We start from the raw sequence: 14,684 nt of genomic DNA on the forward strand, positions 1-14,684 counted from the left end.
AGACGGGTTTAAAGCCAAAAAGACATGCCCAGCCTATAGTAAAAGACAGGCCGCATTGAAATACATAGGAAATCCTAACCGCAAAAACTTCTATATTGTTTCTGCTTTGTTTCATTATTATTATTATGGCCCGCAGCAGTCATAGACTGCAAGGACCATATTGTAACTGGTACGAGGGTCGAACACTCAAAAAGCCCAAAACGTCAAAAAAACGCGTCAAAACGCCAAAAAATGGGGTCAAAAGTCGCCCAAAGCACACAAGGACACGACAATTGTGTAACGCAACAAAAATACACACACACACGCACAACACCAACGCAAAAACGACAAAATTGTAGTCGCAAAAATGACGACAAAAACACAAAAAAGCCCCAAAAAGCCCTCAAAAGACGGGTTTAAAGCCAAAAAGACATGCCCAGCCTATAGTAAAAGACAGGCCGCATTGAAATACATAGGCCACCTGACTGCAAAAACTTCTATATTGTTTTTCGAATGTTTTTTTATTATTCTTCTTCTTTCTAACGGATACTTTGAGCTCAAATTTGACCCCCGCCACATACCCGAAAACTCACCAAAATTGGCACACATCTGGGATAAATTGAAAATGAATTTTCGGCAAAGAGAACGTCCCCCCCCACACGACGATGACATCACGGCGAGCGTTCCCGTAAAAAAAATGAATGGGCCGAAAATCGCTTATGGGGCCAAAAAAAAACATTTTGAAATACAGTAACGAAACCAAAACACGCGTGTTCGAAATATCCCAAAGAAGTTATAAAATTATTATGGGATGGCCACACGACCTACGGCTTGGCGGCCATTTTGTGGCGAACTCAGAGAAATGGCGATTTTCGTGTTTTTTCACAATATGGGAAAACGACACTTTTGTTCAAGCGATTTTCACGAAATTGCACACACATGCCACAAACACGATTCTACAACTACCAAAGAAGTTTTGTTGACCTTTGACCTTGGGAAAGGGCGGCCATCTTGAATTTTCATAAAAAAGCACCTTTAGTAAGGTATTCAAACGAAAACTCGTCCCAGGAATTTTCATCGATCTTTTTGAAACTTCTCGGGCATCAATGGCAATCAATTGTGGACAAAATGTTGGAATTAGAAGTTGTAGATTTTGAAATGCGTGCGCGTGGCGAATTCGCAACCGTCGCCATTTTAGCTAGCTTGCACATATTTTATCGGAATGTCGTGAAAATGAAATATACGATTCCCTGGCCCACACTGAACAAAACGATGTCAGATACGACAAAATCGATAAAGGAATGTGGCCGTGGTAAACAAAAAACGATCGCAAAAAAAAGTGCTGACTCGGCTAAAAAAAAAAAAATTCGGATTTTTTTTTTATGAATCGGCTAACGAAACCCAGATAACTTTGTCGGGTATATCCAAACAAAGTTTTGAAATCATTACGTGATGGCGACACGACCTACGGTTTGGCGGCCATTTTGTGCCAAAATCGGCCATTTTGAGTTTTTCGCGTTTTTACACAATATGGAAAAAGGAACTTTTTTTTGAGCGATTTTCACGAAATTTGACTTGCATGTCCGTAGCATAAGTCTACAATTACCTCTGGAGTTTCGTCGACCTTTGACCTCGGGAAAAGGCGGCCATCTTGAATTTTCTATAAAAAACACCTTTGCCATTGGATTCAAACGTAAACTTGTCGTTGGAATTTTTATCGATCGTCTCGAAACTTTTTGGGCATCAACGGCAAGCTACTGTTGAAAAAATGTTGGAATTAGAAGTTGTAGATTTTGAACGGCGTGCGTGTGGCAAGCTAGCAAATTTGCGCACTGTTATAACTCCCATGTCTTTCAATACAATACAGTGAAAATTGAATGCATGCATTCATGCCTGAAACTGAATTCATTGAAAAACCCTGGATATGGACATATAAGGAAAGTGGGCGTGGTTAGCATAAAACCACTGTTGCTAAGGACGACAAAACTTTACTTTTACCGATTTGTCCGAAACTGACGTCAATCTGTTCGTCTTCTCAAGGGGACCAAAACATAAAATGGTTGCTATGGAGATAAAATAAACAAAAAAGCCGCCATTTAGGAAAAAGTGTTTTTTTTTTATCAACTTATGGCATATAGCTCTCACCAATGGAGGAATGTGTTTTTCTGAGTCAGTTGATGACGCTGATCGCTATGCTAGCACTTTTAGCTATGTTAGCTTATTTAGCATAGTTAGCATAATTAGCATTTTAGGTAATGTGTTTTTCTGAGTCAGTTGATGATGCTGATCGCTATGCTAGCACTTTTAGCCACATTAGCATAGCTAGCATAGTTAGCATAATTAGCATTTTAGGTAATGTGTTTTCTGAGTCAGTTGATGATGTTGATCGCTATGCTAGCACTTTTAGCCACATTAGCATAGTTAGCATAATTAGCATTTTAAGTGATGTGTTTTTCTGAGTCAGTTAATGATGCTGATCGCTATGCTAGCACTTTTAGCCACATTAGCATAGCTAGCATAGTTAGCATAATTAGCATTTTAGGTAATGTGTTTTTCTGAGTCAGTTGATGATACTGATCGCTATGCTAGCATTTTTAGCTATGTTAGCATAGCTAGCATAGTTAGCATAATTAGCATTTTAGGTAATGTGTTTTTCTGAGTCAGTTAATGATGCTGATCGCTATGCTAGCACTTTTAGCCACGTTAGCATAGCTAGCATAGTTAGCATAATTAGCATATGCAGTTTTGACTAGCCTTCATCAAAAGTGGGCGGTGAGGGCGGTGAGGGCGGTGGTGCGTAGAGTTGGGCGGGTTGCGTCTGCGGGCCATACAACGCCGCTTGCGGCTTTAATTATTATTCCGCTTTCTTATCGCGCCTTTGAGCTCAAATTTGACCCCCGCCACATACCCGAAAACTCACCAAAATTGGCACACACCTGGGATAAATTGAAAATGAATTTTCGGCAAAGAGAACGTCACCTCCCCCACAACGATGACATCACGGCGAGCGTTCCCGTAAAAAAAATGAATGGGCCGAAAATCGCTTAAGGAGCCAAAAAAAAATATTTTGAAATACAGTTACGAAACCAAAACACTTGTGTTGGAGATATCCCAAAGAAGTTCTGAAATTATTATGGGATGGCCACACGACTTACGGCTTGGCGGCCATTTTGTGGCAAACTCAGAGAAATGGCGATTTTCGTGTTTTTTCACAATATGGGAAAACAACACTTTTGTTCAAGCGATTTTCACGAAATCGGACACACATGCCACAAACACGATTCTACAACTACCAAAGAAGTTTTGTTGACCTTTGACCTTGGCAAGGGGCGGCCATCTTGGATTTTCAAAAAAAAGCACCTTTAGTAACGGATACAAACGAAAACTCGTCCTAGGGATTTTTATCGATCTTTTTGAAATTTCTCGGGCATCAATGGCAAGCTACTGTGGACAAAATGTTGGAATTAGAAGTTGTAGAATTTGAAACGCGTGCGCGTGGCGAATTCGCAACCGTCGCTATTTTAGCTAGCTCGCACATATTTTATCGGAATAGCCTGAAACTGAAATATGCGATACCCTGGCCCACACTGAACAAAACAATGTCACATACGACAAAATCGGTAAAGGAATGTGGCCGTGGTAAACAAAAAACGGTCGCAAAAAAAAGTGCTGACTCGGCAAAAAAAAATTTTTTGGATTTTATTTTTAAGAATCGGCTAACGAAACCCAGATAACTTTGTCGGGTATATCCAAAGAAAGTTTTGAAATCATTACGTGATGGCGACACGACCTACGGTTTGGCGGCCATTTTGTGCCAAAATCTGCCATTTTGAGTTTTTCGCGTTTTTACACAATATGGAAAAATGAACTTTTTTTCGAGCGATTTTTACGAAATTTGACTCGCATGTCCCTAGCGTAAGTCTACAATCACCTTTGGAGTTTCGTCGACCCTTGACCTCGGGAAAAGGCGGCCATCTTGAATTTTCTATAAAAAACACATTAACCACCAGATTCAAACGTAAACTTGTCGTTGGAATTTTCATCGATCATCTCGAAACTTTTTGGGCATCAATGGCAAGCTACTGTGGAAAAAATGTTGGAATTAGAAGTTGTAGATTTTAAACGGCGTGCGCGTGGCAAGCTAGCAAAGTGGCGCACTGTTATAACTCCCATGCATTTCAATACAATACAGTGAAAATTGAATGCATGCAGTCATGCCTGAAACAGAATACATTGAAAAACACTGGATATGGACATATAAGGAATGTGGGCGTGGTTAGCATAAAACCACTGTTGCTAAGGACAAAAATGTTTTTACTTTTACCGATTTGTCCGAAACTGACGTCAATCTGTTCGTCCTCCCGAGGGGACCAAAACATAAAATGGTTGCTATGGAGATAAAATCAACAGAAAAGCCGCCATTTTGGAAAAAGTGGTTTTTTTTTTATCAACTTATGACATATAGCTCTCACCAATGGAGGCATGTGTTTTTCTGAGTCAGTTGATGATGCTGATTGCTATGCTAGCACTATTAGCCACATTAGCAAAGCTAGCATAGTTAGCATAATTAGCATTTTAAACAATTTTGACTAGCCTTTATCAACGTGGGCGGTGAGGACGGTGGTGCGTAGAGTTGGGCGTGGAAGGCGGGTTGCGTCTGCGGGCCATACAACGCCGCTTGCGGCTGTAATTATTATTATTTTTTTTATTACGTTTCTTCTTTCTTACGGATCCGTTGAGCTCAAATTTGACCCCCGCCACATACCCGAAAACTCACCAAAATTGGCACACATCTGGGATAAATTGAAAATGAATTTTCGACAAAGAGAACGTCACCCCCCCGAAGTCGATGACATCACAGCGAGCGTTCCCGTAAAAAAAATGAATGGGCCGAAAATCGCTTATGGGGCCAAAAAAAAATATTTCGGAATACAGTTACGAAACCAAAACACGCGTGTTGGAGATATCCCCAAGAAGTTTTGAAATCATTATGGGATGGCCACACGACCTACGGCTTGGCAGCCATTTTGTGGCGAACTCTGAGAAATGGCGATTTTTGTGTTTTTTGACAATATGGTAAAACAACACTTTTGTTCAAGCGATTTTCACGAAATCGGACACACATGCCACTAGCAGGATTCTACAATAACCAAAGAAGTTTCGTTGACATTTGACCTTGGCAAGGGGCGGCCATCCTGAATTTTCATAAAAAAGCACTTTTAGTAACGGATACAAACGAAAACTCGTCCTAGGGATTTTTTCCAAGCTTTTTGAAACTTCTCGGGCATCAATGGCAAGCTACTGTGGACAAAATGTTGGAATTAGAAGTTGTAGAATTTGAAACGCGTGCGCGTGGCGAATTCGGAACCGTCGCCATTTAAGCTAGCACGCACATATTTTATCGGAATGTCGTGAAAATGAAATATACGATTCCCTGGCCCACACTGAACAAAACGATGTCAGATACGACAAAATCGATAAAGGAATGTGGCCGTGGTAAACAAAAAACCGTCGCAAAAAAAAGTGCTGACTCGGCAAAAAAAAAAATTTTCGGATTTTATTTTTAGGAATCGGCTAACGAAACCCAGATAACTTTGTCGGGTATATCCAAAGAAAGTTTTGAAATCATTACGTGATGGCGACACGACCTACGGTTTGGCGGCCATTTTGTGCCAAAATCTGCCATTTTGAGTTTTTCGCGTTTTTACACAATATGGAAAAATGAACTTTTTTTCGAGCGATTTTCACGAAATTTGACTCGCATGTCCCTAGCGTAAGTCTACAATCACCTTTGGAGTTTCGTCGACCCTTGACCTCGGGAAAAGGCGGCCATCTTGAATTTTCTATAAAAAACACATTAACCACCAGATTCAAACGTAAACTTGTCGTTGGAATTTTCTTCGATCGTCTCAAAACTTTTTGGGCATCAATGGCAAGCTACTGTGTAAAAAATGTTGGAATTAGAAGTTGTAGATTTTGAACGGCGTGCGCGTGGCAAGCTAGCAAAGTGGCGCACTGTTATAACTCCCATGCATTTCAATACAATACAGTGAAAATTGAATGCATGCATTAATGCCTGAAACTGAATACATTGAAAAACACTGGATATGGACATATAAGGAATGTGGGCGTGGTTAGCATAAAACCACTGTTGCTAAGGACGACAAAAAGTTTACTTTTACCGATTTGTCCGAAACTGACGTCAATCTGTTCGTCCTCCCGAGGGGACCAAAACATAAAATGGTTGCTATGGAGATAAAATCAACAGAAAAGCCGCCATTTTGGAAAAAGTGGGCTTTTTAGCAACTTATGACATATAACTCTCACCAATGGAGGAATGTGTTTTTCTGAGTCAGTTGATGATGCTGATCGCTATGCTAGCAATTTTAGCCACATTAGCATAGCTAGCATAGTTAGCATAATTAGCATTTTAGGAAATGTGTTTTTTTGAGTCAGTTGATGATGCTGATCGCTATGCTAGCACTTTTAGCTATGTTAGCATAGCTAGCATAGTTAGCATAATTAGCATTTTAGGTAATGTGTTTTTCTGAGTCAGTTGAAGATGCTGATTGCTATGCTAGCACTTTTAGCCACATTAGCATAGTTAGCATAGTTAGCATAATTAGCATTTTAGGTAATGTGTTTTTCTGAGTCAGTTGATGATGCTGATCGCTATGCTAGCACTTTTAGCCACATTAGCATAGCTAGCATAGTTAGCATAATTAGCATTTTAGGAAATGTGTTTTTTTAAGTCAGTTGATGATGCTAATCGCAATGCTAGCTCATTTAGGCACATTAGCATAGTTAGCATAGTTAGCATTGTGAGCAAATCCAGCCTTGATTAGCTTTTAATTTGTGGGCGGTGAGGGCGGAGAGGGCCGCGGTAGTGCGTAGAGTTGGGCGTGGAAGGCGGGTTGCGTCTGCGGGCCATACAACGCCGCTTGCGGCTTTAATTCTTAGTGTCCTCTCATCCACATCTGGTATTCTTTGCATACAAACGTGGTGCTCCTGCTTCCAGCGACTCTCTTCTCTGTCCATACAATGTGCGCTAAGCAAGGTAAGCACTTCCGATATTTTCAAAATAAAATTACTTTCAAAATAAACTTCTCATAACTTAACCAACATTTATTAAACAAAACACAACAGACTAACAAATGACCGTTACAAAGAGGAACCAGACAAGGCTGTCCACTATATCCGTCTTTATTTGCACTATTTATTGAACCTCTAGCTGCTGCTATTAGGCAAAGTCGAGACATTGAAGGCATTCAAACCAAAAATTTAGAACACAAAATAAGTCTTTATGCAGATGATGTTTTACTATTTACTCCTAATTCACAATCTTCCATCTGCCAAATCATCTCCCTAATTAATAGATTTTCCTCAGTTTCAGAACACTCCATAAACTGGTCTAAAAGCACAATTTTACCAATTAATTGCAATTATCTAAATCCGTCATCTATTAAAATACAAACAGGCAACATAAAGTACTTAGGTATAAATATCTCCTCTAGGCTTTCTGATCTACTCAAGCTAAACCACACCCAACTACTTAAAACAACCGAGGCTGATCTCACTAGACGGAAAACTCTACCCATTTCTCTAATCGGGAGAGTTGCAGCCATAAAAATGATGATTCTCCCAAAAATTAACTACCTATTTTCAATGATTCCTTCCAAACCTCCAACTACTTGGTTCAAATCATTAGACTCATTCATTTCCCAATACTCCTGGGAAGGTAAACCCCCACGGATCAGTTTGAAAACTATTAAAAAACCTAAAGATAGAGGAGGACTAGGCCTTCCAGACTTCCAGGACTACTACTCCGCGAACAGATTGTGTTATGTACAAAAATGGCTGAATCCTGGTGTGCTGGATGAATCCTGGCTAGACATTGAACAAAATCTCTGTGATAACCTAGATATTTCTAATTTACCTTTCTTCAGTTCTAAAATTAAACAACACAAATGCTTCAGAAGTTTAAACATCAGCTCATCCTTAACAGCCTGGTGGGATTTTCTTAAAAAAAACAACCTCACATTATTTCCATGTAAACTTACCCCCATTTGGAATAACCCTGACATTTTGATTAACAAAAACATGATTCATTTTGCTTCATGGAAGAACAAAGGAATCGAGCAGTTCCAGCATATAATTCAGAATAGAAAATTTATGTCCCTCTCAACGTTATCCTCAACCTATGGAATTAATATAAACAAATTTCTAGAATATCAGCAGCTTAAATCAGCTATAAGCACTAAATACTGCCTGACCCAAATAGACCTAGACCCTCCCCTTACAGTAACACATTTCATGGACCTTAAAAATCCCAAACTCACCTCCAAAATTTATAAGATGTTATCAGACATAGATGAAACCATTTACTTACCCATGACAAAATGGGAGTCTGAGCTATCATTGAATTCTAGTGATCAATTTTGGCTACAGATCTGTTTGAATGCCTTTAATATGACCAAAAGCCCTAATCTGTAACTTATTCAATACAAGATTCTCCACAGAACTCACTACACCGGACAGAGGTTATTTAAAATGGGTCTCAATCAGTCTGCTACATGCACACAGTGCATAGGTAACAACATAGACGACTATTTGCATGCCCTGTGGGTCTGTCCACCTGTCCAATCATTCTGGCGTAAGGTTTGTGAGGATTTATCAATCTGGTTTAATCATAAGATTCCTGCTTGCCCCAAATTCTGCTTATTAGGTGACCTGAATAACATCAACATGGAATCTAACAAGGCTTATATGGTTCTCACCGCTGTATGTATCGCAAAGAAAACTATCCTCCTAAACTGGAAATCTAAAAATAATCTTAGCATCAACCACTACAGAAACCTCATGTCAGAGCATATTAGTTTAGAGATAATGTCCTCCACAAAAAACCTGTCGGCTTCAGACTCTCCCTGGCTCCAGCTGGTTAGTCACATCACCTAGTGGGGGTGGGATGGTGATAGGTTGAGCCGGGTCCTGGCTGGTTGGGTGGGCCGGGGTGGGTTTGGGGGGATGGGCTCTGCCGGGCCTGTCGTTCTCCTGGCTCGGGGCTCTGGTTGCCTGGGTGGGGTGGTGGTGGGGGCGCACACTCTGCCGGCAACTTGGCAGGGGTTCCTGGGCGGGTGCCTTCTGGGCGCAGGGTAGGCAGTGCAGCTAACCGGGAACGGCGGCCGGGTGCTGTGCTGGGTGGCTGGTCGCCGTGGCGGGGGCTGGGGGGGGGGGGTCTTGGGGCTCTGGGGCCTGGGGTCGTCTGCCCATGGCCGGTGTTTCGCCTGTGGCCGGTAGTTGGCGCGTGGCCTGGCCCCCCGGGGGTCGACGCCGCAGTCACAGCAGGGGTTAATAGGTTCACCTGGGTGGGTTTATTTCATTATTATTATTATTATTATTTATTTTATTATTATTTTATTAATTATTTTATTATTATTATTATTATTATTTTATTATTTATTTATTTTTTGGGGGGGGGGGGCAGTGTGCTAGTCCTTAGGGAGGCCAGGGTATGAATGGTGGGTTTGGACCCCCTGCCCCTCCGTTCTGGCACCGGGACCCTTCCTTGCTGGCTGTCTCTCGGCGCCACGAGGCTCTGGCCTCCAACTGCGGCTGACTTGCCGTTTCTGGCTGCCTGGCTGCTCTGGGAGGGGGGGCGCCTACCGCGGCCGGCTGGGGGGCCGGTCGCTCGGGGGAGCCTTCTCCCCCGGTTGTGCCCATCCGCCCGCTCCTCCCCGCTCTCACCCAAACAAATATTGCACACAGGCACATAGGGCCCTGGGATCTGGATGGGAGGGGTATGCTGGCGGGGCTCACTGGGGATGCCCCTCTCTGGGTTCTCGTTGGCACCCGCCCTCCTCCCCGCTTTTTACTTGCATATTAGACACTCTGATTCATCTAGGGCCTTGTGGAGAGGGTCTGGTGGAGGGGGGCACGGTAAAACATCCGTGCTCACCTTTCGCTGGCCCCCCCCACAATTTTAACTTCCTCTGTAGACACACACACTGCATGCTAGCAGCACACACACAGCAAATACACACCACTCACAGAGGGACTCCGGAGTGGGGGGCTTTGCGGCTTGGCAGCGGTGGAGCCCCCCACACTGGGGACCTCCTATTTTACCTGCAGCACACACACAGCACTCCCACACCTCCATACATGGGTGGGGTCGGGGGGGGGCGGCCGGTCTTCACCCGCCTGGTCCTCTCAGGGCGGCCGGGCTTATGGGTATCCTGTCGGCTGTGGGATGGATCGGGCATACGGCGCTGGGGGTCGGCCGGCTGGGGGGGGGGGGGGGGGGGGGGGGTTACTGCGTGGCGGCGGGGGTAGGGAGGGTGACCAGATGATTGTGAGTATGTGTGCATGAGTGCATGGGTAGGACGGACCTGGGGGCTGGCTCGCTGGGACCCTCTGGGGCTTTCCCTCCCCATCACAGAGAGGGGAGGGCACTGAGAGGGTTTGGGAGGGGGGCTTAGATATTATGGCGGGGGCGGGGGTTGTAGTGTGTAGGGTTTTAGGGTTATGGGGGGTGGCTGTGGGTGCGTGGCGATCCATGGGTTGCTAAGGTCGCGCGCCTGGGCTGGCTTGCGGAGACGGGGCGCCGGTCGGGTGGTGGCCGGCTCATGGGTTCCGGGGGCCCTGGCTTCGTCCCTGGCCTTTGTCTCGGTGTCCGGCGCCCGGTGGCCCCCATGGCTGCTGCCTGGTACGGCTAAGCGCTCCTGTCTTGTGGCCTGGGGGCCGGACACTGGGTTCGCTTGTGCCTCTGGGCATTGGGGGGGCCCCTGTAGGGGGGCCCTCTCTGTGCCTGGCTGGTGGGGTGGGCGGTCCCCTCCTCCTCCCCTCCCGGGCTGCCTGGGTCCGGATGCTGGGGGGGCTTCTGGCCTGGGGGGCTCTCCTCCCCTCTCCTGGTCTGGCTGGTCTGGCTGGGTAGGATCTGGCTCCCTTTATGAACACACGGTTCACGTCGGCAGCATGCATGTATCTCCACCCCCACGTGCACACTGCTCCCTGTCTGCTTCATCCCTCCTCCTGACCTACAGTGTATTGATGGACAGATTTTTTTCGCTCATCTTAGTGTCAGATTTTCACCTTTGATGTAACATTTGTCTTTCCAGCAGATCTGGTATAATTGTTACAGCTTAAAATAATAACTTATTCAAATCAGTGCTTGTATCCCCCACCTTTTCACCTTTCTTCCCTTTACTCTCTTCCACCCTCCCCTCACATTCTTCCCCTCTCCCTCCCCACACACACTAAATGTAACAAATAAATAAAAAATAATACGACAAAAAGGGGTTTATACAAATCTACTCTCTAATTCAGCTGGTTGAAGCGCTCCTGCTCAACATGAGTTTAGGACTAAACCCACAAGATCTAGGAGAGAAGCTATATAACCTCTTTTTGTGATAGTAAAACCTGTCCAACACAAAAAGCCTTCAGCTCTGATCTGTTTGCTCAGCTGTTGGACAGAACAAGTTAAAAAAAAAACAAAAAAAAATCTGTAAACTCTTAGCAACACGACTGCAGAATACGTTGCCAAGCATTATTGATAGAAACCAAAATGGATTTATATCTGGAAGGCAAGGATTTCACAATGTGAGAAGAGTTTTAAATATTATTCTCTCTCAGTTAAAAAGTTCAATTCCTTCATTAATGGAAATAATCAGAAAATATGGAGATGTTTCTGGATACAGGCTAAACCAAACAAAGTCCTCTATTTTATTACTTAATGAAGAAGAAAGAAAAAATCCAACTTCTGAAACTATTCAATTTAACGTTGTTGAAAATTTCAAATATTTGGGAATCAATGTCAGACCAAAACTAGAACAGTAGAATCAAATGATGATCCTTTATTGGAAAATATAAATGGCTCCACAGAGAAATGGATGACACTACCAATATCAATTATGGGAAGAATAAATAAAGTAATTCAAACACCTCAAAAAAGCTACACAAAGAGACAAAGAACCCAATTATTAAACACATGATAGAAATATGAGTCGGAGTTTTAAATTACATGAACCAAACTCAACCACTATCACAATCCAGCCCAATCTGGGGGAACAAATTCTTCACCCCAGGTAGAACGGATGACACCTTTAAAATATGGGCAGCAAAGGGTCTTTCCACCATCCGGGACTTATATTTTCCAGAATCTGATGTTATGATGTCATTTGAAAGGTTAAAAACTAAATTTGATTTGAGTAAAAAACATTTTTATAAATTTCTCCAGGTCAGAAACTTTGTAAGAAAAACACAGAAGACCCCCAATAAACCACAATGTTCAATTTTAAAAAGATTCATGGTGAGAGCCAGTTCCAAAAAAGGCGCCATTTCTGAGTTTTTGAATATGTTTTTGTCAAATTCGCTTGATCGCTTTTTTCACATAAAGCGAACTATTTTTTACGTGGTGCGGCGCACGTAACAAATAGTCTGCGTGGCGCCACAGCACCGCTGCAGTCAAGACTCGGAGATATAAAGCGATATATCTATGCTGATCTTTCCGATGGGTTGAATAAAGTGTAACACACATTAGTTACACTAAGGAAGTAGTCCCTCGATTTTTATGTTATTGTGTTTCTTTACTCTATACAGTCATACAGTTGTATGGCTTAAGGCAGTTCCGATTTTAGCCAGCAGAGTGCGTTAAGAGACAGAGCCGCTTTTTTTCTCTTTCCTTTTGGATGCACTTGTGCCAGTCAGAGACAAAAGGACGCGAACTCTGAGCTATACGTACTTTCTGGGAGTAACAGCTAAACTGTGATATCTTGGTGTGTGTTTTTTTTTCAATCCTACTTTCGTGAGCGATTGCTGTGAATAAACGTTGCTGATTCTGCATATTTTTTTTTTTTTGTCGAGTGAATCTCCGGTGAGTGAAAATATCATTAGCCTCAAGATTAGCATGTTAGCCAAAGTCATTTCGCCTAATTGGTCATTGTATTTTGTGAATGTATGTACATGTTCTATGCTGTTAGGTTGATTGAATTGGATGGTTGAAGAGCTGGTATAAATGCACTCATAGGGGAGGAGTCAGACCTGAAACTGGATCCAACTTAGTCTCCATGGTTTCGGGTCTTTTAGAGTCCTTTGTCCTCAGCTGGGGGTTGGGGAGCCAGTGACTCCCTCCCCAACTGGTCATCTCTTTCAGCTGTTAACGACCCGGGTGGAACTGGTTTGGTTTGTTTAGGTTTCAGAACACTGCCATAGATGGATGGAAGAATATACCTGAGACCACCATTCTTATTCAGAGAAGGTTTATCCTTCTTGACAAAGATGGCTTCTTTCACTCCTCGCTCAAACCATCCTTTCTCTCTGGCTAGAATTCGGACTTCACTGTCCTGGAACGAGTGGTTTGTGGCCTTCATTTGGAGGTTTCTGCAGACTCAGGTCCACTTGGGCTGGCTCTTGGATAAGAGGTGAAACGTCTTCTAACTTTAAATCCAAGTCCAGATGACAACCCCTAAACCTACTACAATGGAACCAACCTGGATGAATGAGAGTCTTCATATACATGTACTTGGGAATGCAAATGTATACAAACATTTTGGAAAGAAGTGAGAGTCACAATAGAGAAAATTACTTTAACCCTTGTGCTATCTTATGACCCCCCCCCCCCCCCTTCCATTGAGGTGTTCTCCCTACCATGACAAAGGTGGATAAAGGTGGAAAGATTTCATGTAATCCATGGACACCAGTGAAGATCACAAATCATTGAAGAAAAAAGGTTCAGAGCACTGTCTAGTGGGTCTAGATGACCCACCTCCCAATGTTAAAGTGCCTAGGATAGACCAAGGGTTACAGCAGATCCCACTGGAGCCAAAGTTTTTTTGATTAGCTATATTTCTAAAATACATAACTACAACAAAGATGAGACGGCGTTTATGAATCTAAGCCATCCACAGTTTTCCAGCGCCTCTTTAACCTGAGCCTAACCTGAGACCTCCAGTGAAACCATCTCTGGACCCACTTCAGTTTGCCTACCAGCCGCACATGGGGGTGGAGGATGCTGTTGTTTACCTGCTGCAGCGTGCTCACTCTCCCCTGGATGGAGGGGGGACACTGTGAGGGTCACATGCTTTGATTTCTCCAGTGCGTTCAACACCATCCAGCCCTGGTTACTGAAGCTGCAGCAGGTGGGTGTGGACGGGGGCCTTGGTCTCCTGGATCATCGACTACTTGTTGGACAGGCCACAGTTTGTCCGGCTGGGCGGTGTCCTGTCTGACATGGTGAAGAGAAGTGTGGGGGCCCCACAGGGAACTGTGCTCTCTCCCCTCTGATCACTTTGTACACCAGTGACTTCCAGTTTAACTCAGTCTTTCCATCTTCAGAAAGTCTCTGAGGGCTCTGTGGTTGTCGGCTGCATTAATGGTGGGCGGGAGGAGGAGTACAGGGAACTTATGGATAAATTCATGAGGTGGTCTGGAGCAAACCACCTGCTGCTGAATGTGGAAAAGACCAGAGAGATGGTGGTGGACTTCAGGAAGAAACCACCAGCTTCCCAGCCTCTCAGCATCTTTGGCAGAGATGTGGCAGAGGTGGAGGGGGTCCAAGTACTGGGGAGTAACCATCGACAACAGACTGAGCTGGAAGAGCAACAGCACTGCTGTGAATCAGAAGGCCAGCAGCAGACTCCATTTCCTGAGGAGGCTAAGGTCCTTCAACGTCTGCAGCAGGAGGCTCGAGATGTTCTAGCAGTCTGTTGTGG

The sequence above is a fragment of the Oryzias latipes genome, chromosome 16 (genome assembly GCF_053564925.1).
Source record: "Oryzias latipes strain Hd-rR chromosome 16, Olatipes_Hd-rR_3.1".
Taxonomy (NCBI): Eukaryota; Metazoa; Chordata; class Actinopteri; order Beloniformes; family Adrianichthyidae; genus Oryzias; species Oryzias latipes.